The 26380-nt window shown below is 37.5% G+C and overlaps 1 protein-coding gene across 1 annotated transcript in view; it reads left to right on the top strand.

Moving 5' to 3' along the window:
• Positions 1–2163: 2163 nt before the first annotated feature.
• GRM4 (glutamate metabotropic receptor 4) overlaps positions 2164–26380 on the top strand; it is a 360805-nt gene continuing 336588 nt past the window's right edge. The window contains exon 1 of the mRNA XM_026680391.2: positions 2164–2814. The gene's annotated coding sequence lies outside the window, so the exon portion shown is untranslated. The remainder of the gene's footprint in view (positions 2815–26380) is intronic.

Genomic DNA, 26380 nt, shown 5'->3' on the forward strand with positions numbered 1-26380 from the left:
AATGCCATTGCTATCAATGGCCTGTGTCAGCCAGGAGTCAGTGGAGAAGGAATGTGATTACTCCAGGCTTCTTAAGAGCAGAAACGGTTTTGTTCTATAGGCTAATAATCATTTAACAATGATTGGGAATCAGCCCTGTTTCTTCCTCCTTGTCTTCTAATTGCTTTTCAATAGCTACTGATATCTTGTTGGACGTCTGTTTCTCTCTTGTTCCATGCCTGGTAGATGCAGCTCAGTTTCCTCAAGCAATGTTCTGCTATTGATTTGAGAGATAAATGCGTTGCTCCCAAAGTCAGAATGGCCTTCGCTTGACATGTCTTACCAATGTGATTTAGAATTACCGTGTTCAAATATTCAGTTGCCTTTGAATGTAAAACAAAACGGAAGCTGCTTGTTTTTTTTATACTGTGCAAAATGCACACTGCAGTTGTTGCTAACTGCCTCTCACCCTTGATCAGGTGACAGTGTTGAACATGCTGCAGATAGGTTTTCATCAGTCATTATGTTGATAGATTAGAGTAGTTAATGCTGTCAATGATGATTTCTAAAGGGTCCTCTTTTGGATTAATTAATAGGTCAGAGTGACTATTTTACAGCCACTGGGGCCTGCCAGTGAATTTTCTCATTACCATAAGATACATGTGTTACAACTGAGAGCTCTGTTGACCCTGCTGTTGTGTTTAGCTTTGACCACGTAATGCACAGCAGAGTTCTGCTGTGAACTTCTTGGTATATGTAGTGAAATACAAAAAAATTGATGATAAAAGTCTGAGGTTTACAATCTTATAATTACAATAAGGTAAGATAGTATTGTGGGCAAACAGGGATATATGGGTCTCTGAAGCTCTTTTTCTGTGTGTGTGTGTGTTGTGTGTGTGTGTGTGTGTGTGTGTGTGTGTGTATTTCAGAAGGAACAACAAAGTTGCCTTTGTGAAAGAACAGGGTATTTTTTCCCTTAGCTTTCTTCACCCTGATCCCTTACAGAAATATTAGGCTGCAACTCTGGTAGTTTCAATTGGCATTCGGTAAACAGGATGGGAAAGTTTACGTATATAGCTTTATTTTATAATTGGTAAAATAAAACTATGGAAATAGTTTTTAGTGTGGTCATGTTCCATAATCTCTAAATCCTAAACAGACTCCAGGATTAATATTTTTAATGAGCCTCAGCAATTGACCATACTGTACATTTCTAAATGGGTAAAGTTAAAGAGAGTTAAAGGTTGCATCATAGTTATCATAATAAAACCCTCAAAAACTTTGTAGTCTGTATTTACATCACTGAATCTAACAGAATAGTTCTACATTTGTAATATCATCTGTGCTCCTAAAAACAGCGACCATGCCTTCATGTAACTCATTCATAATGCTTATTTTATACATTTAAGTTTTGCAATTTAAATGAGGAGAGTCTTGAGTACTGAAAGGCTGTGTGTGTCCTTTTTAAAATGGCATTCTAATGCAGGTAAGAAAGAACCTTGTGGTATCTTAGACTAACACATTCATTATTATATATGCCTCCATGGACTAAATCTCTTACCATACAGAGTTGAGTGCACACACACACAAACTTTCTAATCTGTGGAATAGAAAAATAACTATGTGGAATGACATGACTTCAAAAAGGCTCTTGTAGGGCTTCACTTGCTGTAATATCAAGGTGTACTAGTTCTTTAAAAGGCTGGCAGAAATCAAAGCCGCAGATCCAACTGCAAAACTTACATGCCTCCCTCCTTTTTGGCTGCTGTGAATGCTGTTCAGCAGATGTTATCAGACTGAATTTAATTTTGTGTGATGGTCGATCCCCTCCTTCCCGCCCCATCATTCATTTTCTCCCAGTGCCTATCGTTTCATCCAGGACCAATCTCCTTTCGCTGCTATCCCTGAATGCTGAGAGGAGGAACCGTTTGAAGGCTTTCACCCATGAGAGACAAGGAGGATTGAGATTCAACTGACACTACAAATTCAATCCCTGCTGGCAAGAGTTCTGCTACTTTATGTGTTAAATTCTAGGATTTCCTTGAAACTGGAAAAGGCAACTGGATCTTGAAGGTGTATAGCGGCAAACAAACCCTGCCTCAGCATTGCTGGCTTCGGAATACAGATTTTCTTCAGCGGGATTTATAGAGGATAAGACACACACACACACACACACACACACACACACACACACACACACACACACACTCCCAGCTTCTTAGCGACTGGCTCTAGAACGGAAGATTCTTTCAGAACCATAAGCCGAGGACAGCTCCTCGGGGCTTGCCTTAGCGAGGCACTTCGGGGAGAGGGTGGGGGCGGAGAGAAGCTTGCGTGTGCTGTATGTTGAGGGTGTGTGCGTATTTCGGGGGGTTCAGGAAATCAAGCCCTCAACAATACCCATTCATTATCAAGTGGTGTAAGAGGAAATCAGGAGACCTGCAACAGCCACAGGAAAAGCTTGCTGAATTCCACACAGAAGGACGGGCATTCTGCTACGTTCAGGTGAATGAATGAAACATTATATACCTGCGTGTATCACCGCCCCCACGAACTGCTTCTTAAAGTATGCAAGACCCATGCCCGTCCTGATTTTGGACAGAAGGAACAAACGAAAGTGAGCCTTTTGGTTTTCAGACTGAAAGAAAAGGAGAGGGAGTTTTAAAGAACACGAAACCTTAAGGAATTGAGCAGCACGAGAACGGCAAACGGCTTCTTGCCAAGCTGCTCCGAAAAGTGAAGCTTTTGTGAACTGGGGTAATGTGGATTTTTTTTTTTTTTAAAGAGGAACACCAGGAGGAGAGAATTTTGCAGAGCTTCGCCTAATTCTTAAGGGTGAGTTCTTCAATTTCCCTTTGTATTAGTGAATGGATAAATCCCTTGAGGTTGCCTGAGAATTCGCTTTCTTATCCCAGAAGTATATGTGTCTGTCTGTCTGTCTGTCTGTCTGTCTGTCTGTCTGTCTGTACCTGTCTGTCTGTGTACCTGTCTGTCTGTCTGTCTCCTTTAAATATGAACTGCTGGCGATTTTCTTGTATTGTAGGATTAGTAATGCTCCACTCTTTGAGAAAATACCAGCTCACCAGGCTTGCAGCTAGCAAGGGGTGTGCAGTTCTGCATTTGTACATCTTTGTAATGAGCTGTTGTTGTGGTTTCCCCCCACCTCCCCGCTTTCTTCCCGACTTTAGTGACAGGAGGACTCACCACATGTGAAGAACTTTGCTGTGTTTGAGGGCTTTGATGTTTGCAAGATATGCTAATGAACATATCAGCACTGCCAGTGGGATTGGTCAGGCAATGAAATATGAGCACAAGGGTCCCGGTAATCACTTGCACTGAATCACTGAGATTGCAGGGTTGAGTGGACAGGAGAGGTGGGAAAATATCCCACCTTTATAAGGCGGTCAATCTAATCATACTTAAAGAGAGATAGGCAGACTGTAGGAGTGCTGCAGAAAAGGAAGCTTTATGCCATCAAATAAGAAAGCAGGGTTGCATTTTTGCCCATTCAGTATTTTTTTTTTTTAAAAAAACAACACATATACATTGAATTGTTGTTTTTAAATAGAATTATTTTTCTCAAACCCTGGTGCTTTAAAAGGGTCCAAGGAGAAGAAAGTCTGCCTCCATTTGGGCTGCAGCAGGAAGACACTTAAAACAAAACTGCTTTCCAAGCAAATAAATAAATGAAACCAGCATAATGGAGAAGGCTGCTTTTCACTGTTTGGGAAATACATGTTAAAAAACGTTGGAGGAAGAGAGAGGGAATAGGGAGAGGATAAGATTCAGACAGCGTTTGGATGTGATAGTACTTTGAGATGGTAATACAGTATGGTGGTGAGCCATTTCAACTGTTCTCCCTACCTCTCTTCTAAGTTAATTGCATTAATAATTTGCATTTGCTACCCCATTCCTCCCACCCGCCCAGCACTGTGGTTGGCTTTTCCCTTGATACTTTATGCTAATTTGCCCTCAGACTACATTTCGCCCACTTCCACCACTTTTACTATGTACTGTATTTGGAATTGAAAATAATGGTTCTGATATTTTGTTGCCTCAAAGATAATGCTCTTAAACACCTCTAGGCTATGATAAACCTTTAGCCATTTTGCTTCAGTGACTAAATAGCAAAATCATCTATTTAACTTTTGTCCAGCAAGCACAGCATGGAATTATTTAATTTTTATGGAAAGAAAATGAATTTGGATACTTTTCACAGCAGGCAGTGGTGATATGTTAAGGTGAAGGATACCATTTAAGCAAAGAATTACTTTTAGTCGATGAGCAGAGCTGTCTAAATTAGATACCTATTTATTCCCAGAAGCAATTTTGAGGGGTAGATTTTTCTAGATCTCTTTGTTGTTAATCCAGAAGAAAGTATGATTAAGTTCTATTTGTCACTATCCGTATCTGCTATGCAAGTCTAAAGGTCTGTTGTTTTCTCTGCAGGAAGTAAGTAGCCACTGTCTGTAATGGATCAGTTGGCATGACATACATTGATTATGAATTGGTGTTAGAGGAGGAAACCAAAACTCTCCACTTGATGGCGTTTTAAGATTAAGGGCATCATGTGAAAAACTGAATCGTGCCTTTTAAAAGTGCTGCTGCTTTTAAAAGGTTTCTTAGGACGGGAGACCAAAGCTTTGCTACTGCACCCGAGTCAGTCAAAAATATGGTGGTATTTTCCTGGAGCAGCGTTGTTCTCTCTGAATTAAATTTTTCATGATAATTTGTTTATTTGTTTTGTAATAAGTTGTGCCCATTTTAGCCCACAAGCAAAAAGCTATCGGTAATTTAGTAAAATTACTAAAAACTTTTGGTAACCGTGAATTTCAAATATAAACTCCTGCTGGTCTTGACTCATCTTTGGCATTGAGCTAAAAGAAGCTTGCACAAGCTAGAGCTGAAAGAAATAGCAGAGTGGGTCATTTTCTGCATAGTTGATGGATAACGAGCCTCATGTTGTAGGGACATTCACATGTGCCATAATTTCTACCTCACTTAAATTCAAAAGGTCTATCTGAGCATGTATTATTTAATCAGTTCTACTGTTACATTAAATGGAGTGCATATAACCTAAATGCTGCTTCCCAGAAGGAAGTTTTGATGCCTTGCAATAGAAAGCAGCCCTGTAGATATTCATTAAACTGTGTTAGCATTACAGATAGCTACTGGTAACAGTCGGAGTATGGGTTGTTACAGAAGAAAACTACATCAAGATTATTTTGCTTTTTAAAGACTTCAGCATCTTCACAGACAGCTTAAAGTTTCAGTTCCACCTTTCAATGCACATAATGTGCATATTTCATCAGAGATGTTCAACGGATCTCTGAAAGACTCAGAGGAGGCAAATTATTGGTTACAGAACTCTTACCAGCCTTAGAACAAGTCCAATGAAGAAAAATTAGATCTTGTGGATTGTAGCATACTGAAAGTTGCCCAGGAAGACTTTATGAAAGGTGGCCAGCATTTCTAATAAACAAATAAAGAAGGACGCAGATGTAAACAAAGATAACTAGGAGGTGATGTGATAGATATCTTTAAATATTTGAAATGCAAAATCTATTGCTGCAGAGTGCAAAACCTTAAATGATTGCATTTTGTATACAAGAAACTTGATTTTGCATAAACACTGAAGTTTAACAATGGAATAAAGCATTTAGAATATTTATTTATCACATTCATATCACTGCATATCTTACAGGAATGAGTCTGGGCAGTATGCAGCAATCAATAAAAACAACAAATATATGAAACATGATATTAAATATTTATAAAAATATAAAGTCATTATTAAAAATGAAAAGAGACTATAAAATTTAAAATCTACATGCCAAATAGCAAAAGTAAAAGATAACCTGCAATGGAACCATCTAAGAATATGGTATATTCATTAGATTTTTTAAAGGAAAAGCTGAAGATACTATTTTCCTGTCTCAGCAGAGCCTGGAATATAAGCTCTTTGATCACCCCCTCCTATGATTCTATACTGGCCACCTGGTCACTCCAGACCATATTTCCATTTCTGATAGGATCAGCCTCATCAACATTAGAAGATGAATAGAAAAGCTCAGCAGCATTTTCAGGTGGTACCATGTGTGTATGTGTCAAAATCGGCAGGATGGCAGACAAAGTGCTATGTTGCCAGCCAACATAGCCAAAAGCCAAATCATTTGAACGTGCATGAATCATCAACACAGATATAAAAGAAGCTTCCATTGCATGGCTCCATCTACCATCTTGCTAATTTTGCAAGATGCCTCCCTCTGCGATGACTCTAGAAAAGAAGAATAAGTACAGAAGCAAAGTCACTATCCTGAAATGGTTAGAGGTATAACATAATTTTAATATGATACAACTCTGTGCAAAGTGGGTATGCTATAAATGTCTATACATATACATATCTGCCTACATTCGTGCATATTTACAGGTAATTTGTGTATAGTATTCTTTGGCTGGTTTCTGCTCAGTGATATGCTGAAAGGCAACCAGAGGGTAATTTTCAGGGCCTCTTCCACTGCCAGAAGCTTAGAACCATAGTAAGTGGGCGCCTGAATGTTGCAAAGCTTTGTGATATGTTTCTGAATAACCCAACCATTGTTTCAGTCCCTCCTTTCAACATTTTATGAAAAAGAAAGCTGCTGGAGAAAAATGAACCACTGTTTATAAATGCCTATACTTTGTTCTACCTGGACAATTTTTGCTGGTCACTTGAGCATGCTCAATGATGCCTATGATTAGCTTATAGCAATAAGAAAGCTTTCTCTCTGAAATGTATGTGTCTGCATCCGCAATCATTACACATCATAGTCAGACAAGAAACTATTCTCTTGATATATTTTCTACAGGAAATTTGCCAGCACTGAAGCCTGGAAAGAGAGTGCCAGATATTCAACATGTTGTTAACCAGAACTCCCTCTCCTCCCACTCTCTGTGTATATGTGTGTTTGTGTAAGAGAGAGAGGGGGAGAGAGAGAGAGAGAGAGAGGGAGAGGGATTCATCCTTAATTAAAAACAAACAAACAAACAAACAAACTTGGGCACTTGAGATTTCATGGTGGTTCTTTGCAAGGTGGGTGTCACTGCCATTTGAAATTGTGCTGCTCTAGTTAGCAAGAGGCTATCAAAAAATTATTTCAAGACTTCCCTGCATTTGGCAAGAACAGAAATAAAGGCTGACTTTCACCTTCTTCCTTGCTCCCTCTTCTGACACTAAGATGCATTGGATGGGTTTGTTTTAGTAGCACATGTTCATTGCCAGAACAATTCCACTCCTCTTCTTGCTTCTCTGCCTGTCATCCTTGCTCTGAATTCCTGTGATGTGTCCATCATGACTGCTGGATTTTCAGAGCTTTTAATGTTCAATTAAACAGGGCTGCATGAGGAAATAGTGGCAGAAGGCTGGGAGGAATACTGCATAGAGCTAAGCAAAGGAGGTTGCGATCTGTGCTACCATTCAAGAAATATCCTAATTTTCTTCAAAGACATGGAACTTTAAGCCAAAGTCTTGCTAACCATCTGATTTCAGTGGAGCACTTCACTTTAAAAACTGATATTGCGAGGTAATTGATTACCAGTCTCAACTGATAACAAGTTCTCTTGAGTCCTTGAATTTTCATAACAAATATTAGCAGTAGGCTCAACAGGCCAGATCAATAAGATGTTGATCAACAGATCAGCGGGACTATACTGTATGTCACATTCAATGATAATAACTGGCTTTTATGGGCTTATAATCATATGAATATTCTTTCCAATTGCCAATGCCTATAGAATTAGGTGTCAAGGAATCATAAGCATATGGGAGAATTAATTTGATACTAAAAAAAGTCTTAGAATGATTGGTCCTTTCCCCCCCCCCCTGATTCTGATGGAACCAAACAGGTTTTATAATAAAGTTTAGCCAAAGGAATGATTTGGTAGTAATGGAGATGAAACTAACAATGTAAACAAACTGGAATATTCTGCATTGATAAGTCTATCCTAGCTCTCTCAAGGATTAGTGCACCTGGAGAAAATGGTATTGATCTAAAGGAGGAAAAACAAACCTTGACACAACCCACAATTTGCAGGCACATAAATGAGGTAGTAGTTCCATCTATTTGTACTATCAGCATAGGAAATCGGGGTATTTAAGATTAATAGATTTAAATCACATTATTGGCAAGTTTTATTTCTGAGAGAAAATAAAAAACATGCAAAGAAATTGCAGTCTGTAGGCTACAATGCGGTCCAAAAAATAGGATTTCTAGCATTTATTCCATATTTGATGTGAGAGAAGCTTATTACTGAAGGATTGTAGTGGACTCTGGGGTGATTCTACACAAAATGTGAACATTTGATGGTTTATTTCCATATACCTTGTGTTGCTATTGCATATATCACACAAAAGCAAATTTGTAGAAATCTGTGATGCATTCAAATACTGAAACATTAATGTACATGCATTCACTATATACACAGTGATGTTTGTGGGGGATGCATGCAATTTTTTTTTACAAGGAAATGATGTCTGTGTAAATTATCTGGCATGTGTGACAGAAGTTCTGAGAGTGACTAATAAATATCACCACAGTATTGATATCCTCACTGACAGAAGTATAAAATAGACAGGCATTTATTTTTACTTCATATGCATTGGTACTTTCTATGAGTTAAGTATTTTCTATGCAGTTCTTTGTTTCAGTTTTCTCATGCTGAGAACCACATTTGTAACATTTGGAATTTTGATATGAGGGTTAGTTTGTTAATTTCAATAAAATCTATGTGTGGAACAGCAGGAACAAAGCCTCACAATTTATGGTACATCTTGTGTGATAAAATGTTCAAAGTCTCCAAATCAAAGCCGAGGCAAAATGTGTCATTTCTTCCTATAGATAGAAATTCTGGCCTGAATATTGTCCCCATAATACAAATAGCCTTCATGATCCTTGTAAATCATTTCATATTGCCATTAAAACGGTATGGTTTAATTGGAGATATTTTTTATTTGCACCAAAAAACTAGGTTATCCACTGCCATGTATGAGCATCCATGAAGTACAATTATAACAGTAGCTAGATACAACTTATCTCTAATAGACTTTTAATTGGCATACATGTGTTGAATGACATTATACATTGCTTCAGTTGCCATTTTCCCATAGGGAATGCCTGACAAAATAAATAGAAATGGTTTGATTTTGTATAAGAAGGGGTGACATTTCTTCTTAGACTACAGCTATGGAGATCCTATAAAGCAACTTTTTGATGTTGCTGAACTCTGTGATGTATAATGCCCATTTAGTCTCCTAGTAAAGCTGGAATATTGTGATGGACCAATTTACTCAGTGATTTTTGGGGGGATTAGGGGATGAAGCACTACTTATCATTGTCCTACACTATTAGTGTTGGCCTTGTCCATAGTAATGGCATGAAATAGCTATGCATGCAATGCAACTGGAACTTAAGTAAAATACTATGCAACAGAGTTTCTCAGGATGCTTTCATGAGAGAGAGAGACAGTGCTTTGTAGCAAAAGAAGCAATTGAACTTCTCCTTGGATGTTTATGCTGCAAAAATCTGAATGGCCATTAGAAGACAACATAATGATACAGGAAATTCTAACTCTTTACTGTCACAGAGTTTGCTGTCAGATTCAAATTCTTTGCTCTTTGCTGTTAGATTCTAACTCCTTTCTGTCTCTTCTTGTTGAATCTTTGCTGTCATTTAATAGTGGGCTAGTGATTTGTAGCTCAGATCTGGGAGCCCTACCTTAATTGTCTCTGTTTCAGTAACATTAGATTTTATAGAACCAGTTTTCTTTAGTAGCTGGAGAAGTCACTTTAAAGAATACCAGGTTAATATAATGCTCTTTGATGTGAAGCTCAGTGGGAGGTACTCTAGCTGGAAAAGGGGAAATTCTTGGAGCGATCTATACTTACAATATATGATTTGTGCTCTGAAAAGCAGTGTGGTTATCTAGTCACTGTGGTATAATGTTTCTTCCCCTTCTCAGATCATTCCATTAACATGTCAGAATATGCCACACACCTGACACCTGAAAAACCCACCAGAGAATTTCCAGACTAGTATATAAACACCAGAATAAAAGATGCTTCAGTCTGAATGTGCCTACTGCTTGATCGATAGCTCTCCTTTCCTGTGAAAACAGCAATCCAAATTATTGTTTTTCATGACTGGATTGCTGAGCGCAGCTAATGAATAACATATGAAAATATTCAGGTAGTCTACAAAAATATACAGTGGAGGTTAGGCCAAATCATTTTACAGTATCATATTCCATGCTACAGGTATTCATACAATGCGGTAGTTATTCAGAAACTTAAAGAGCTGCAATAATTTGGCAGATTTCAGAAAACTGTTTTTCTGCTACCTACTACAAGACTGATACACTCTTTCAGTTTAGTTCTGCAAGAAAGTTAAATGGTTCAAAATTTATGAAAATATATTGAGAAATCAAGGCTGAGCATTTGAATATATGGTTGAGTCTGAAAAGGCTATTTACAGCTCTCCATCTGTATCTGTACCAGCAGCCTTGTTCCGTTTCATTTAACTTTTAATTTCTCGCTGATCTGAAATCATCTTTGGCATGTTTCCCACTTCTTCAGTGGCATGGTTTTTAAAAAGAATTAATACATGCTGCATTTGCATAATTATATCAGTGCACAGATACCTTTCCAAAGATTTGATCAAAGAAGCTAGAAAAAGAAAAAAAATATTAGTGAAGGCTAGAGCGATAATCAAGCAATATTTCTAGGATTGTGGAATGTTATCTGATACTAAGATTCTTAAATAGATGCTCTTTGTTGCATTTGTTTTGGCTGGGCTTGAGTATTTATTCTCTGGAGGACATCTTTTTTGTGGCTTGGCAATTTTCTGTCTATGGCACATCCTGATCTGGATTACCTCCATGCCTGGAATCTAACAGCAATTTAGGCATACCGAAGGGGGAGAGGGGAGAGAGAGGGAGGGAGGGAGGGAGGGAGAGAGAGAGAGACTGAGTTTTTTTTAAAAAAAACTAGATGCTCTAGAACAGGGTTGTCAAATTCATGTCACATGATGTATTGTGACTTTCCCCCCTTCATTAAACCGGGCATGGGCATGGCAAGTGTGTGACGCATGCAGCCCGTGGCCCATGAGTTTGACAGCCCTATTCTAAAGCGGTGTTTTTCAGTCTAGTTGGGAAATTCTAGGAATTGAATTCTGGGAGTTGAAGTCCACATATCTTAAAGTTGCTGAGATTGAGAAACACTCTTCTAGAGAATGAACCTATGACTCCTGCATTATATGTTGAACTGCTGAATATTACACCTCTGCCCATGACATGACACAATATGTTCTGGGAACTTTTTTCAATTAAAGAAAGGTTTTGTCTAATTAATACAAACCTGGCATGCTAAATTAATCCTGTTTTCACAAATACATTTTGATATGGTAAGCCTATATTTGATGCCATATGGGAGCACTGAACCAATGATACTCATGACTGAAAAGTTCTTTACATTAGTTGTCTTAGGAAAGAAGAAGGTAGAGATATGAATTGTAATATTGTCTCCGAGAAGCTGAGCCTTTATGGTGGGAATGAAAGAAGATATGGAAATATTTTCTTATGAAAGCCTGTTTCAATGTGTTTGGTGTAGCAGTGAAGGTGTGGGCCTAGAAACCAGGAGACTAGTTCTAGGCTTCCGTTAGGTATGGAAGCTGGCTAGGTGACTTTGGGCCAGCCATTTTTTCCTCAGCTCACAAGGCGAAAATAGAAGGCAAAGTATGCTTAGCACCTTGAGTTATTTATTAAAAAGGCGGGATAAAGTCCTCCTCCTCCTCCTCCTGCTGCTGCTGAGGTTGATACTGATTTTATGCTCAACATTTTTTTCATGGAAATAACCTTTAGACTATTCATTACAGTCAATTAAATAATAATGTGCAATTAGTAGTAGGTAGGTTTACCTATCCTTCTTACTGTATCTCTTCAATGTTATGGATCTTATGAAGACAGAGGATGCAGCTCAACAGTCCTATTCATGTAACATTCTTAATGTTTAGGATAGTTAATGTGCTATGATGCCCCCACCAGCTAGTGTGTTCTCATCAGTTAGTAATGACAATAGAGAGATTTAATTCAAATTTAATTTAAATTTGCATGTGAGATGCCCTGGGCCAGAAACAACTAACATCATTCAGCCTCCTTTGTAGTGGACTTTGAAATGACCACATCTGCTGCTTTTGTGGAAGGATGAGTAACTGTCCATTGAAGCAGCTGATTCAATTAGTCAGGTTGTAGAAACTGAGCTACATCATTGTTACTATTTCTATCGTATTATCTATTCAAGACAAATTCTAACATTGATAAAGAAGGGTATGTTTCTGTAAATGTAAATGTTTCTGTTTCTGTAACTATTTTAACACAGTGTCTTTTGGGAGTTAGATCAGCCTAGGCTTCATGAAAAGATAACAAGTCAGCACTTCATCTACTCAAGATTCCCCACAAGTTTCCGTTTTAATATATCTATTTTCAATGTATTTTTACAGTTGTTCAGTGGATAAAAATACATTTTACACAAAACAGCAGTGCTCCTATGTTAGTTCCTATTTTGTCTGATAAGCTGTATTGCATTAGTGGTGCTGCCATCCCTACTAGCCAATGGCTTGGCTGAAATTTGGAAATCGAAATTGTTCTAGAAACAAAATAATGATTCTACAGAATAATAGAACATTAGCAGGAACTAGTGGGCTTATTTAAATAAACAGTTAAGAAGGAGAACTGAAACTTAAGTTAAATGCAATAATCACCAAAATATTGATTTAATTATATAGACATATCCAGTCATATTATAATTTTAATAAAGCAACCATAGTTCATATACAAAGATAAACTGGAATAAACCAACCAAATTAGGGCAAAATACAGAATTGGTACCAACTTATTAATTTATTGGATCGATCCAGAGTTGTACACACAGGATGGTGTCAAAATGTCAAGGTGGCACAGTTGCAGCTGCCCTCTTGATTTTTTGACCTTGCCCCTTACTCCAAGGAAGTTCCTCAACTGAACTAATTTCTAAAACCACATGGATTCAGAGTGTTAGCTGAACTGCCAATCATTATGTCTAAGTTTGGTTACATTTGATTTTTTCTTCTTCTATTGAAATTACAGCATGCTTTACTTAAGTTTAATCGTATGTTTTTATATGGCTTATTTTTATATGGCTTATCATTATATTGACAATTAGACAATATAATGCGTTATATTGGTAGATCAACTTTGCTTAATTTATTGCCAGAAGTCTCTTCATGTTTAATGCCTGAAGAGATATCTTTTGCTGATTATAGTAAATGAATTATTAACATCATATAGAAAGATAAACAATTTTCAAATGTTGTAATTGAATTTTCTGGCTGCACAGAAGTAGATCCAAAAGTTCAACAGATCTCTTCTCAGTCTTTTTAAAATCCTCCCTTGGCTCTTTTATATGAAAAAGGGGCAACATAATTAGCAAGTAAACAGAAGTATAGAGGAATTGAAGCCATGCTAGGTGGCAGTATATACCTATCTTTAATCTTGATAAACTAAGCAGGATCTGACCTGGTAACTCCTTGGATGGAGAACACAGGAAATTCAGGGACTGTAACCATTTTTTTGCAAGAAACCTGCATGGATTTGTCTATAAAATCAACTTTGTGTCTGACTGGAAGGCGTTACTGTTTATTGAAATGGAGGGGATATTTTTGCATAGGATGATATACAGACAATAGCAGTATCCATAATAGCAGTTGCACACACTCTTCCCTTGACATTTACCAGCTCTAAGGCAGGGGTTGGAAGAATAATTTGGGCACATCTTTTGCATTTAAAATGTTCAACTGAGAATATTTGATGGTTCTTTGTGACTGTAAGCTACATTACAGTACAGTTTGGACTAATTTTGTTGCATAAAAGTTGTTTGATGGCCTGGAATGGCACAATAACTAATCTTCCACAGGGGACTTCCAATGCCGATAGTTGCAATTATTTTAAGCACATAAAACATTTTTAACCCAAAATGCAACTAGCAGTCTGTTTTTGTGACATAAAAATTCAATGTAACTCTGTAAGCACACACCTGTATAAATATAGCCAATCTTCATTTTATGCATTTCAACTCAATTACATCTCTCTGTACTAAATTGCTTCATGTATTCTTTCTCTTTTCTCCTTAAGAGGTGTTTTGCAAAACAATGTCATTTTATGTATCTTTTACTGATAAGCAAAATTCAGTTCAGCATACAGAAAAACCATATTCAAAGCTATTGTGCAGATCGATCAATGTTTAATTCCTTCAAAAAGATTTCTGTATGAATAGCAGCTGTGATAAAATCAATAAGTTGGATAAGAGTTTATCTAAAACAAATTTTATACCAGATAATTTATTATCTCAGCCTATTTTTTGTTTTTGAACAAAGGGTGTCACCTTATTGCAACTTGGGAATTGTGTCAGGTAGGTTAAATTGTTTAAGAATTCACAGAAATGGGCATAAATACTTCATTGGACAATGTGACTAACTTGGAACTGGGCTAAATTAACAGGCTGTTCCTAACACTCTATGAAAATTCATAGGCAAAAAATATCCGTGGCATCTTGCTGGCAAGATAGAAATGAGAGAATTAATTTTTTGCCCCCCTTTTAAACATTTTAAAAGCTTTTTTTTTAAAAAAAAAATACATGCTATTCTATATGATATGATATATATGATATGATATATATGATATGATATTTTTTCATTGGTGTCAAGGAGGGAATTACTCTAGCTCTGGGGCTATCATGCAGCTGTATCAGGTTGACCAACAACCAAAAGGACTATTGATCAACAGTGTCCCTCAACACAAGTGAACATGAGTTCTTGTCTGTGGGGCTTATTGAGTTAGATCTCCTCTGACTCTCTTCACTCCTGAAAAGGGAGAACTGATTTGAACATGAAAACAGTAATTTGGAAAGCCATAAACTTCTTCTAGAAATCCGTAATGTATCTGATTGCTTCTTGATTTCATTATATATTTTTAATGTAGCAACTGATTTTCCTCTACATCCTCAGATGAAGTATTTTCTATTATTTCCCATAAAGCTAATTAAGCATGATATAACGGTATCTAATGTTACTCCTAAATGCTTGCAGAAGCTCCCTCCCTCTCTCATTTTAGTGTTTTCCCCCTCCACAGTATAATAATCTAAAACTCAAATCCTGATGGTTTTCTTGACCATTGAAAGATAAATAGGGGAGAAATAAATGGGGGAGAAATCAGTGCATTTTTCACTTATATAAGAATTTCATTTCATAGCTAGTTAACATTATTAAAATATATCTTAATGTTCAGGGGAATGTGTCATATATGTTAAAGAATATTGATATTTTCTTTATGAGTAACCAGTTGGACCATGAAATTTGGTCTCATTTTTCAGAATTGTTCATTAGATACATGTTTAATGAAAGAGTGATTTAGTCAACCTGCGACAATTATTTTCTACAGCAAAGTCTTTACACAGCACCTTCAGAAGTTCAATCTATGAGATGAGATGTCACTGTGAATATCTAGCCACAGCTTTTACAAAGCTTGAAGGCATTTGTAATCTTGATTTTTAATAACACAACACACATTTTATAATATTTAGGTAGTTGATACTTCTAATAAAACCCTTTTCATAACTAGATGGTCTTGTCTCCTAGAAGATTCATGTCAGATTTTTTTAGACTCAAGCTAAGTATAATTACATACTCAATAGGGTATTCCCTTTCCTCTCCTTTCTCCTCTCCTCTCCTCTCCCCTCCCCTCCTACAGAATAGTATATTATTCTTTTTTTCTACTGACTTAGATTAAGCCGCAAGATAAAGATCTGTCTTTTAAGTCTATGGCATGCATGCAAAATCAGGGTAGGCCAGCCAAAGCCTTATGTGTGATTCCTCTACCCCTCAAAAATGGCAAAATCCTATTTTTTTTATTTGCCATAAGGGGGACATGATTGAATACATAAGCTGTACTGTATTACTGTATCATATTTGAAACTGATTTTAATTGAGCTAGGTTTTTTGGGGGGGGAGGGGGGGTCCTGGCACCTGTAACATTTGAAGAGTATGGCTTATAGCATGCACTCAGTGATCCAAGGGATTATCAGTGTGGTAATGTTGCTTATCTTGTACCTAGTTGGATTCGAATTTCCCAGAGCAAGTCCCACATCCAAACTGGTAGAGTCACAAAGGTGGCACATGTTTCAGGAAAAAAAAATGTCCCCAGACAAAATGTTTATCTTTGTCCTTGTAATAATCTAGAGTGTATAACTGAATGAGTGAATTAACAGCTGGCTAAATTATAATTAAATAATGGTTGCAGTTATTTGATGTGGAGAGCAAAATGCAATCTCCCTCTCCCTCCCTCCCTCTCTCTCTCTCTCCCTCCCTCTCTCTCTTTTGCACTAACTTCCCAAAAGGGCATATGCAATTTGTTTTGTCACTTGCCTGATATAGCCAGTAGGATACTTTATTTAATATTTAATGAAACTCTACTTTTTTCTCTGTTTTTTTTAACTGTTCATCTTTTTTTATTGGAGCTTGTAAATATTTGATAGATGTTCTTTTGCTATAGACTTTTGCCACTGAAACTAATACACAAAACATGAACTTTGATTGAATATGGCATTTCTGCCAATTCGGAACCTAGTTTTAAACAACTATTTCATTTCTACCAAAGTGCATCATGATTTATTCATGTGTGTTCATTCCAATCTAGGATCTTTTCATGGGTACCATAACAGTGTCAGTATGAATCATGAGCTTAGAGCAGACTCAGTGAAATGAATAAACTTAATTTAGTTGTGACCATTTTCACCATTAATGTCAACAGTTATGGGTCTGCTCTAATTAGCATGATTATTTTTTATTTATTTATTTGATTTGTCAATCGCTTAGAAGATAATAGGTATAAGTACATATATAGTTATGAATACATGAAATGGGTACATATAAGAAAAATAAAAGAAACAATAGGGCAGGGACGGTAGGCACATTGGTTCACTTATGCAGACCTCTTAGGAAAGGGGTGAGGTCAATAGTAGACAGTCTAAGGTTAAAGTTTTTGGGGTTTGGGGAAAAAACCACAGAGTCAGGTAGAGTATTCCAGACCTTGACTATTCTGTTGCTGAAGTTGTATTTCCTGCAATCAAGTTTGGTGCGGTTAACCTTGAGTTTGTATCTATTGTGTGCTCTTGTGTTGTTATGGTTGAAGCTGAAGTATTCATTGACAGGTAGGACATTGCAATGTATGATTTTATATATCATACTTAGATCAGACTGAAGACAGCGTAATTCAAGGTTTTCTAGGTCTAGCATTTCAAGTCTGGTGGCATAAGGTATTCTGCAACAAGTAGAGGAGTGGAGAACTCTTCTTGTGAAATATTTCTGGACTTTCTCAATTGTGCTAATATCAGATAGATTGACTTAATGCATCCTTAAAATACCTCTATTTCCATAATGGTTTAACTGCTTTTCATTTGGTATATGAAAACACCAAAATATATAACAGAACATAATAACAGAATTGGAAGGGACCTTGAGAGATCTTCTAGTCCAACCCCCCTGTTCAGGCAGAAAAACCCTACATCATTTCAGACAAATCATGCAACCTAATTGAATATAAAACATCTAATAGATTTTTGGATAGTCCAAAGCCAGGATCAGAACAAAAGAGAAGTGACAAAGTACAGCAACTAGCAAAAGATCAGAATAAGACAAATCACCATGGCCGACTTGCCCGGCCTTCTGCCATGGCTGACTCACCCCAGCTGATTTGCCTCGGCTGTCTCACCCTGGGCAACTCTCCAGGGTTAACTGGCCATGATACAACTCACTGCGGGACAATTCAATGTGGGATAACTCAAGAGAGGGACAAGTTTCTGGTGTAGTGGTATCATGCAAGATTTCCATTATTAACAATTAGGGTTTTTTGGAGTTTCTAGATATTGGGATACTGGGATACCAGAGGTATATTAATTGGTTACAAAATGATCCAGCAGGAGATAATGTAGGAATGTTAGAAATGATGACAAAGAATTATAAGAAGTTGATGGGAATATTTAAAGATAAAGAAAGTAGAAGGCTCTCGACAAATTGTGGGAAAAGATGAATATGACACACAAAAGACAGCTGAGAATTTAGAAGGAGTGGCAGAGGTGGCAAAGCAAAATAAACTACAAGAAGGTAAAAATAAATTAAAAGCAGATAAAAGCATGGAAAAGATAGTAATAATAAATACAAAAAATCAAATAGACAAGACCTACAACAGAAAAGAGGAAAAAAAGGATGATTTTTCAAAAATAATGGAAGGGTTATGGATTCAAAAGATACAGCAGAAGGAGATAAAGGGCAAGATAGAAAGAATAATTAACCTGTGCAAAAATGCTAGAAAGACATATAGGATTCCAAAAGAGAAACATAAAAGAACCACCAAAAAAAATAAATAAATGATGAAATTCTAAAATGACTAAGAGATGATGGATAGAAAGATAATATCCTGCAATATAGTAACTATATTGAAAACCAATAGAAATAAGTGGAAAATTTAAACTGGGGGAAGGGAAGCACATATATAGATATATAATAGAACTTATTATAACCATAAATATATTAAGATTGGGAGGTGGTAGATTAGAACTAGGTATATCTAAATGTATGATTAACAGGATGTAAAAAACATATTGGAAAACATAGTTTTCAAGGACTATAAATTCAGGGGATTTAGAGATATAATTTTGGAACTGATTAAATCTCATTGATAACTGGCTTTATTGGTGTTTATAGAAAATTGAGATATTGAAAATATGGTGGAATACTGAGTGATACCTACAATATTAAAATATTTGTGATTTAATAGGGATTGATAAGTATCCTGGATGAAGAAATGTTATTGATGTTCATATATCTGGAGAAAGTGGTAAAAAATCACAAAGAGAGAATAGTATTGTTTAAAGAGAATGAGGTAAATATAGAAGAACCCCAACAAATGGGAAAAATAAAGAAATAAGTACAAATTGGGAAAACAGTAGAATATATATTGATATGTAATAATATAATTATAATGAGCACACTAAGGTCAGAAGATGGAAGATAAAATTTTGTATGTAACTGTATTATTACTGTGAGCATTGTGTGTAAAATATGTTAATCCAGTCATTGCACTGTCCACAAAGAAAGCTGGTTATTAATGTTATGTTAATGTTATGTTTTCGTAGATTTTCACGTGTACAGGTATGCAGGTCTTGGCATGTTCGGGTCTTTTCTCGTGTAAGATTGAGAGTATCTTGGCAATGTTTCGATGAGGTCCCACTCGCCATATTCAGGCTGGTGCTTTCGGCTTTGTGCTTGTGTGAGCAAAGCATGATCGGAGCTGGTGCTCACCTCAAAAGCCACTGCTGTCAGCCCATTTTTTTTCCTGGGTTTGGCTCCTTGTGGCAGAATGGGAACAAACAGGCCGATCTCAGGAATCCCCAAGGAATCCTTCATTGACTACTTAGGAAAATGCCACTGGACTGATTAGGGATTCTTTCTGGCTGAGTAAAATCTGTGACCCCTTTTAAAACGAAGCTGCCAAAGAGCCCCATTGCTTCCCCTTTGGTAAAGCCAAAGCATGGGGCTGGTACCTGGATGTTAGCAGAGCGGCTAGCTCTCACAGTGGACATGCCAGGAAGCAGCGGCCGTGGGGCCTCCTCTTGCAGTTGCATCATGCCCTTGACCTGGATCTGCATAGGGATTACTTGGGAGTGCAGCATCTGCTTCATGGCTTGGTCAATAGGCCGCTGGGACACCATGCTCTGGCTCACCCCAACCTTGAGGACTTCTAATCTTTTGAGAAGATGAGTCCTGCTACAATTCACTTGTCCCTCTCCTGAGTTATTTCACGTTGAATTGTCCTGCAGAGAGTTGTGCCATGGTGAGTTGACCTGGGTGAGATGGCTAGGGGCAAGTTGACCTAAACCCAGCAAAGATGCACTTACTGAAACTCATTCTACAGAAGTGGGTGGGATTGTGCAGATCAATACTTATGGATAAGATTTCTGCAAGGAACAGTTCATTGGCTGAGGCCACAGGCATTTTGTGGCGAATATTTCCTTAGGTTTATATGTAACAGGTCACAAAAAAAGCTACTGTTGTCCTGGTCACAGCCACTTTCCTTCCTATTGGTCCTTTGTTATTCAAGTTCTTTTTATAAAAATCCTTTATCTTTCATAGAATGTATATTTCTACTTCTTACTTCTCTCTTCAAAAAACTTCCACCCATTATTTGTTGTCCAGCCCTCTGGCACCCTAGAGAATAAACTGGTTCCTTCTTCTTTGTCACAGTTCTCAAATACTGGAAGAATTCACCCCATCCCTCATGATCCTTCTCTTTGGTAGGGTAGACATATCTAGTTCCCCCAGCTTAGAATCTAGAATCAATGTAGAAGTTCATTAATGCATACCTAATTGTTTGCCACTTGTGATTTTGCAATTTGAAAGGTTGCAAGAATATTCCATTGACTTGAGGACAATCTTTTTCATGGTCTTGTTTCACACTGCAAAAAACATAGTAAGGTATAGAGTGATCAGTTTCAATTTAAAACAGCTTTAAGAAAAGAGACTACACAGAAGTCTGCAAACTTAAGCAACTAATTGTTCATAGGTCTCCAAGGATTGAAGACTAGCAGCCGCGAATGCATCTCCATTAGGATTACTATGACTTGAGACCTAGAGGATCTAAATATTGTAAGAAAACAATATTAAATTCAGAGTGCCAGGGACTCCACACTCAAATATATAATTGGAGCATTTGTGTGATATCAAATTTACACATTGCTATTTGGTCTCTGTGTGATTTGTAGTAAGTAATTCTGGATATGTTCGGCTTGATTATGTTTTTATATCTGGGTGGGACCAAGAGAAAGCTAGTAGAATTGTGAAGAAGAATGATGCTTCCATTTCCTCCTATTTTTCCTGGTGTCATCATAATTCACATGGCTGTGCTCAAATGACACACTTAATTGGAATCCTGACTAGGGTTAATGTGCCATAAAAAGACCTAAACATCAATCACCTATAGGATTTTGAATTGGATGGTACCAACCTGAAACAGCCTGAATTTATTCCCTGGTTAGTCATGTCGTGAACTTGCAGCTCATACAAATGAAAAACAAAAACAAATTATCAGATCTCATTCCTAAATTCTTGAAATTCAATGTTATATAAACATATATTCAATGTTATATAAACATAAATTCAATGTTATTTGGGATTACTGCCTGCATATTCAGAATAGTTGTTGGAAAAGGGAACTGCTGGAACCTGCTGCTTTATTTTCTGTGGCCAAACTGGTAATGGCTGCTTGATCTAGAGGCCAAAAATGTTTGCGCTCAGTTACTTTAAACCCACTTTCTAGTTACCTGCTGCCAGAACCACTCCTTGGTAAGGAGATCTGAGATGGTTCATGATTAGCTTGATTCAACGGGGTATGAGAAATGGGCCTATGTGGGTTACTGTGGAATTTCAAGGTGAAGAACAGAATAACAGAGTTGGAAGGGACCTTGAAGGTCATCTAGTCCAACTGCCCACCAAATTTCTGACAGATGCCCCTCCCCAAAATATTTTTCACTGATATTAAATCATTCTGTGAAATAGTTGATTAACTTGGAGAGGGATATAATAGAAACCTTTGGAATGTTGTTTACATTTGATTTTGGATCCTTTAGGGTTTTATCTACCTGTTGTGTTGATGGTGTATGGTTATCTTACTTGTTGTGATGTTATTCAAGAGTTAAACCCCCAAATGTTCCTTATATTCTTTGCAAGTGGAAAATATAATTCAGCTACTACACTGACAGATTTCCTATTTCTTTTGCATCCTCACAGCATTTATTATGGATTTTTTTCCTGTGCATTTTGAAAAATATGCTCAATTGTTCATAGGTCTCATAAACTATTCTAGTATAATCCAGTTGCCTGCTTGTCAAACCCATTTCTCATTTTTCTCTAAAGGAGAGCAGAAACATTTTGGTTCAATGATCCATGTGTAATGTTAAAGTTCCTATGTTTGCATCTCAAATGATCCATCTGTTAAAATACTGAAGTTTGCTGATGACACAACAGTGATTGAGACCATTCAAGACAATGATGAATCTGCATACAGACAGGAGGTTATACAACTTGCCTCGTGGTGTAACTGGAACAATTTGGAACTGAACACACTCAAAACCGTAGAAATGGTGGTAGACTTTAGAAGAAATCCTCCTATACTACCACCTCTTACAATACTAGACAACACAGTATCAACAGTAGAGGCCTTCAATTTCTAGGTTCTACTATATCACATGACCTAAAATGGACACCTAACATCAAAAACATCATCAAAAAAGCACAACAAAGAATGTTCTTTCTGCGCCAACTCAGAAAGCTCAAACTGCCCAAGGAGCTGCTGATACAGTTCTACAGAGGAATTATTGAGTCTATCATCTGCACCTCTATAACTTTCTGGTTTGGTTTTGGAACCCAATAGGACAGACACAGACTTCAGAGGATAATTAAGTCTGCAGAAAAAACAATTACTACCCACCAGGCTTCAATTGAGGACCTGTATACTGCCCAGTCAAAAAGAGGGCTGTGAAAATATTTACAGACCCCCCTCACATCCGGGACATAAACTGTTTCAACTCCTTCCATCAAAATGATGCTATAGAGCATTGCACACCAGAACAACTAGACACAAGAACAGTTTTTTCCCAAAAGCTATCACTCTGCTAAACAAATAATTCCCTCAACACTGTTCAACTATTTATAAAGTGTACACTACTATTACTGTTAATCTTCTCACCACTCCTTATCACCCATCCCCTCCCACTTGACTGTTTCCTAGTATGATTTGATTGTTGATTGTACCCTATGACTATCATTAAGTGTTGTACGTTATGATTCCTGATTCTTAATGAATGTACCTTTATGTATACTGAGAGTATTTACACCAAGACAAATTCCTTGTGTGTCCAATCACACTTGGCCAATATTCTATTCTATTCTTATTCTATTCTACTTCTATTCTATTCTATTCTATTCTATTCTATTCTATTCTATTCTATTCTATTCTATTCTATTCTATTCTATTCTATTCTATTCTACTCTACTCTATTCTATTCTATTCTCCTCTACTCTACTCTACTCTACTCTGTTCTATTCTATTCTATTCTATTCTATTCTATTCTATTCTATTCTATTCTATTCTATTCTATAATGATTATAATCATGTATGTAGCCGTCAAACAGTATCTTCTGACTGGAGTTATTTTAAACCATCCTTTAATTGCTGTATATATATTAAGAGAACAACCACAGTCTTCCAGAACATTGAATAGTCAGTATCCATCAGTGGAGATTTTCATGCAGGTAAAACTAAAGATGTTATATCATCTCTCCTTCATGTCCCCCACTTGGCAACAAGTGAATCACTTATTGAATGTGATTTTTGTCATTATGCTTCTCTTTTTGAAAACTCTTTTTGTGTTTAACTAAAATACACATTGTGCAATACTTCAAATAGTTCTGTTCCATGCAGAGTTTTAATAATCTCCTTGTAGAGATTATTGGAAAGTAGAATTTTAGGTTCTAGCCATAGTTACTGTATTCTTGCATTTTTTAAAAGAGGGGAAACCCCCAAAAGCCGAAGGACTCCATAAACCTGGCATCAGAAAAATGTGTAAATCGTACATTGTATCGTTAATCAAACTATTTGCTTTTCCTGTCTTTCTCTCTTTGAAAGATTGAAACTTTTTGGTTTGCATTTCTCCCCAGCACTTTTCACAGGAGAGATGCAAATATCAGAGGATAATCCCAGTTTGCAGCGCAATGAAGCTTATATTTGTGAGCTCAGCAATTCCAGATTCCCCATGTAAGAAATTGCTCTGTGCTAATGTGAAGTGTTCTCTCTCCCTGAGCAGAGAAGCAGTCATAGATCCTAGATCTTCATTTAAAGGCTGTCAACATTTTGCATGCTGTTGGCAATGGGATCTTTACTGCACTGTCATCTGGAAATACCATACCCCGGAGGGAACCAAAACTACACTGGGGGAGGGGAGCTATTCTATAAAGCATTTAATGAGATAAGTTTTTTAAAACCCCATACATGGATGATTCCACCTCCTTAACTTTGAAGATCTCACTGTTTGCCTCCCTCATACTCCCAACTGCCAAGCATCATTCACCTACTGCTGTGCTCAATAGTTGGATTGCTGTCTATGGCAGACCCATTACTCTTAAAGAACAGGCATAGCACTAATACTTTTCTGCCTGAGCAGAGAAATAAAAGAAGGCTGAGATCAGTTATTGGACATTGGGCTGGGAGTTGGATAGCAGAGGCCAGCAGACTGCTGCTCCTCCTGACTGATTGCACAAACTAGAAAGGTTACTGCTTTCTGCCTGGGTGTTCCAACCCAGGAATGGAGGCCAATAACTGACTTCTTTTTAAAGTATAAGGATTAAAAGGATGCTTACGTTGCTTTTGATATTTCTTCTTGTCCCAATATTAACTTTTTCTGCAAGTACTTATCAGTAGCATTTGGAAGGCAAATATTCAAAGCAGTTCATAGCAAAAAATTGAGGTGTATCTTTTGCAACAATCTTTTTTCCCTTCATATTCCCTGGGTTTATTATACAGAGATTCTCTCACAAATACATTTCATCATAATTTAGAAAGGTGTGGACAGATAATTTGTGTACTTTGCTCAGTTAGCTGTCAGATGTTATTTCATGGTTGTCCTGCTCTTCTCTCTATGCTCCACAATATTCTATACTACAAATTATTGCAGAACCCATATGAATTCAACTGCTTTCATAAATTTGTTCAGCCAAATTACACTACCTAATTTAGTTTAGGGCTAACATATCCGGACTGCAAAGATCCAGGCGACAAGTAGATAGTAATAAAAAGGTAAAGATGTGCCTTTGCTGCCAGCTAAAGGGCATCCAGACCTTTGCAGTATAAGTATAGTAGTGCTAACATAGTTACTTCTTGAAATTTACAAGTTTGGAGTTACAACGAGTATTGATTGACATGACTGTCTGTGCATACATACAGAGCATGGGTCTCTATGAGAGAGATTGAAGAGATTCACGTGCAAGCAAAAGCTCTGTGAAGTTAGAGCTGTATTGGTGGTAGAAAGGGATATATGTGTGAAAGGGAGAGAGAGAGAGAGAGAGAGAGAGAGAGAGAGAGAGAGAGAGGAGGGATGAGCTAGATGGCAAAAGCACTTTGTGGCATTGAGCTAATGAGGAAGGAAAGGTTGTGACTGGAAGTGAGCGAATCTTCCTCTTGTAGGACCTGTATTTAATCTCAATTCATCTTTGAATCTGTACAGGTAATTTCTTCTGTTTGTACTTCCCAGAAGAAAAAGAAATAAGATTCAGTCACCTGCTTCCAAGGAATATAAATGTTCATCTGTAAAGGTGGCCTGGTTTTCAGGGCTATATTTCTGGCTCCAAAGGAACCTCATTAGCTAAAACATTTTATGTTGCTATCAATAATTCAAGTTGCTACTAAGATATTAAATTGAAATGCTGTAGCAGAGGCTATGGAGCCATGGCCTCGGGGACCTGAGATGAGAAAATCTAAGAATTGAGAGATTCCTGTTTTACTCTCTTTCAGACTATTGACTTTTAGACTGTTTCAGCGAGAGGTGCTAACTGCTTCTTGAAGCAACTGTTCTTCAGTGCAGGTCCAGAGGCATTATAACTCACCTCTTGCAAGCCTGCACGATCCCGGCCGCTTCAGCAGCTGCCGCGTGGCACTCTTCTGTGCCGTGCAAAGCCGCTGTGCTTCAAATTCAGAGGATAAAGTGGGTATGGGAGCCCGGGCGGGCAGGTGGGCCCAACGCAGAGCAGTGGAAAGAACTGGTTTGGTCTCTGCTGCTCATCGCTGCTACTGGCTCTGCAGAACTGGGCTGAACTGGTAGAATACCACCACTACCGGTGTGGAAATTGTGAGCTCTGTAATTATTATTACCTTTATTGTCAGAGTACAACATGTGTACAATGAGATTGGCTGAGCCTCCTTTCATGCACCCCTCCAACACAACTTACAGTGACGACAGTCCCAATCTTATTACACTATGTGACCTTGTTGCACAATGTGCCAGCCCCGCAAGTCTGTGTTATTTTCCATTCAGACGTCTTGACAGTCCACGGGTAGAAACTGTTCTTCAGCCTGTTGATACAGCTGGCTATGCTTCTATATCTCCTACCTGATGGTAGGAGAGTGAAGAAGTGCTGACCAGGATGTGAGTCATCCCTGATAATTTTCCTCACTCTTCTAAGGCAGAGAGCCCTAGCTATGCCATCTAATGGTTAATTGCTGTTTTCTTGGA

This window comes from Notechis scutatus, chromosome 3 (assembly GCF_049901735.1).
Source record: "Notechis scutatus isolate UNSWTSFEM ecotype Mainland chromosome 3, rNotScu1.2, whole genome shotgun sequence".
In the NCBI taxonomy this organism is placed as follows: Eukaryota; Metazoa; Chordata; class Lepidosauria; order Squamata; family Elapidae; genus Notechis; species Notechis scutatus.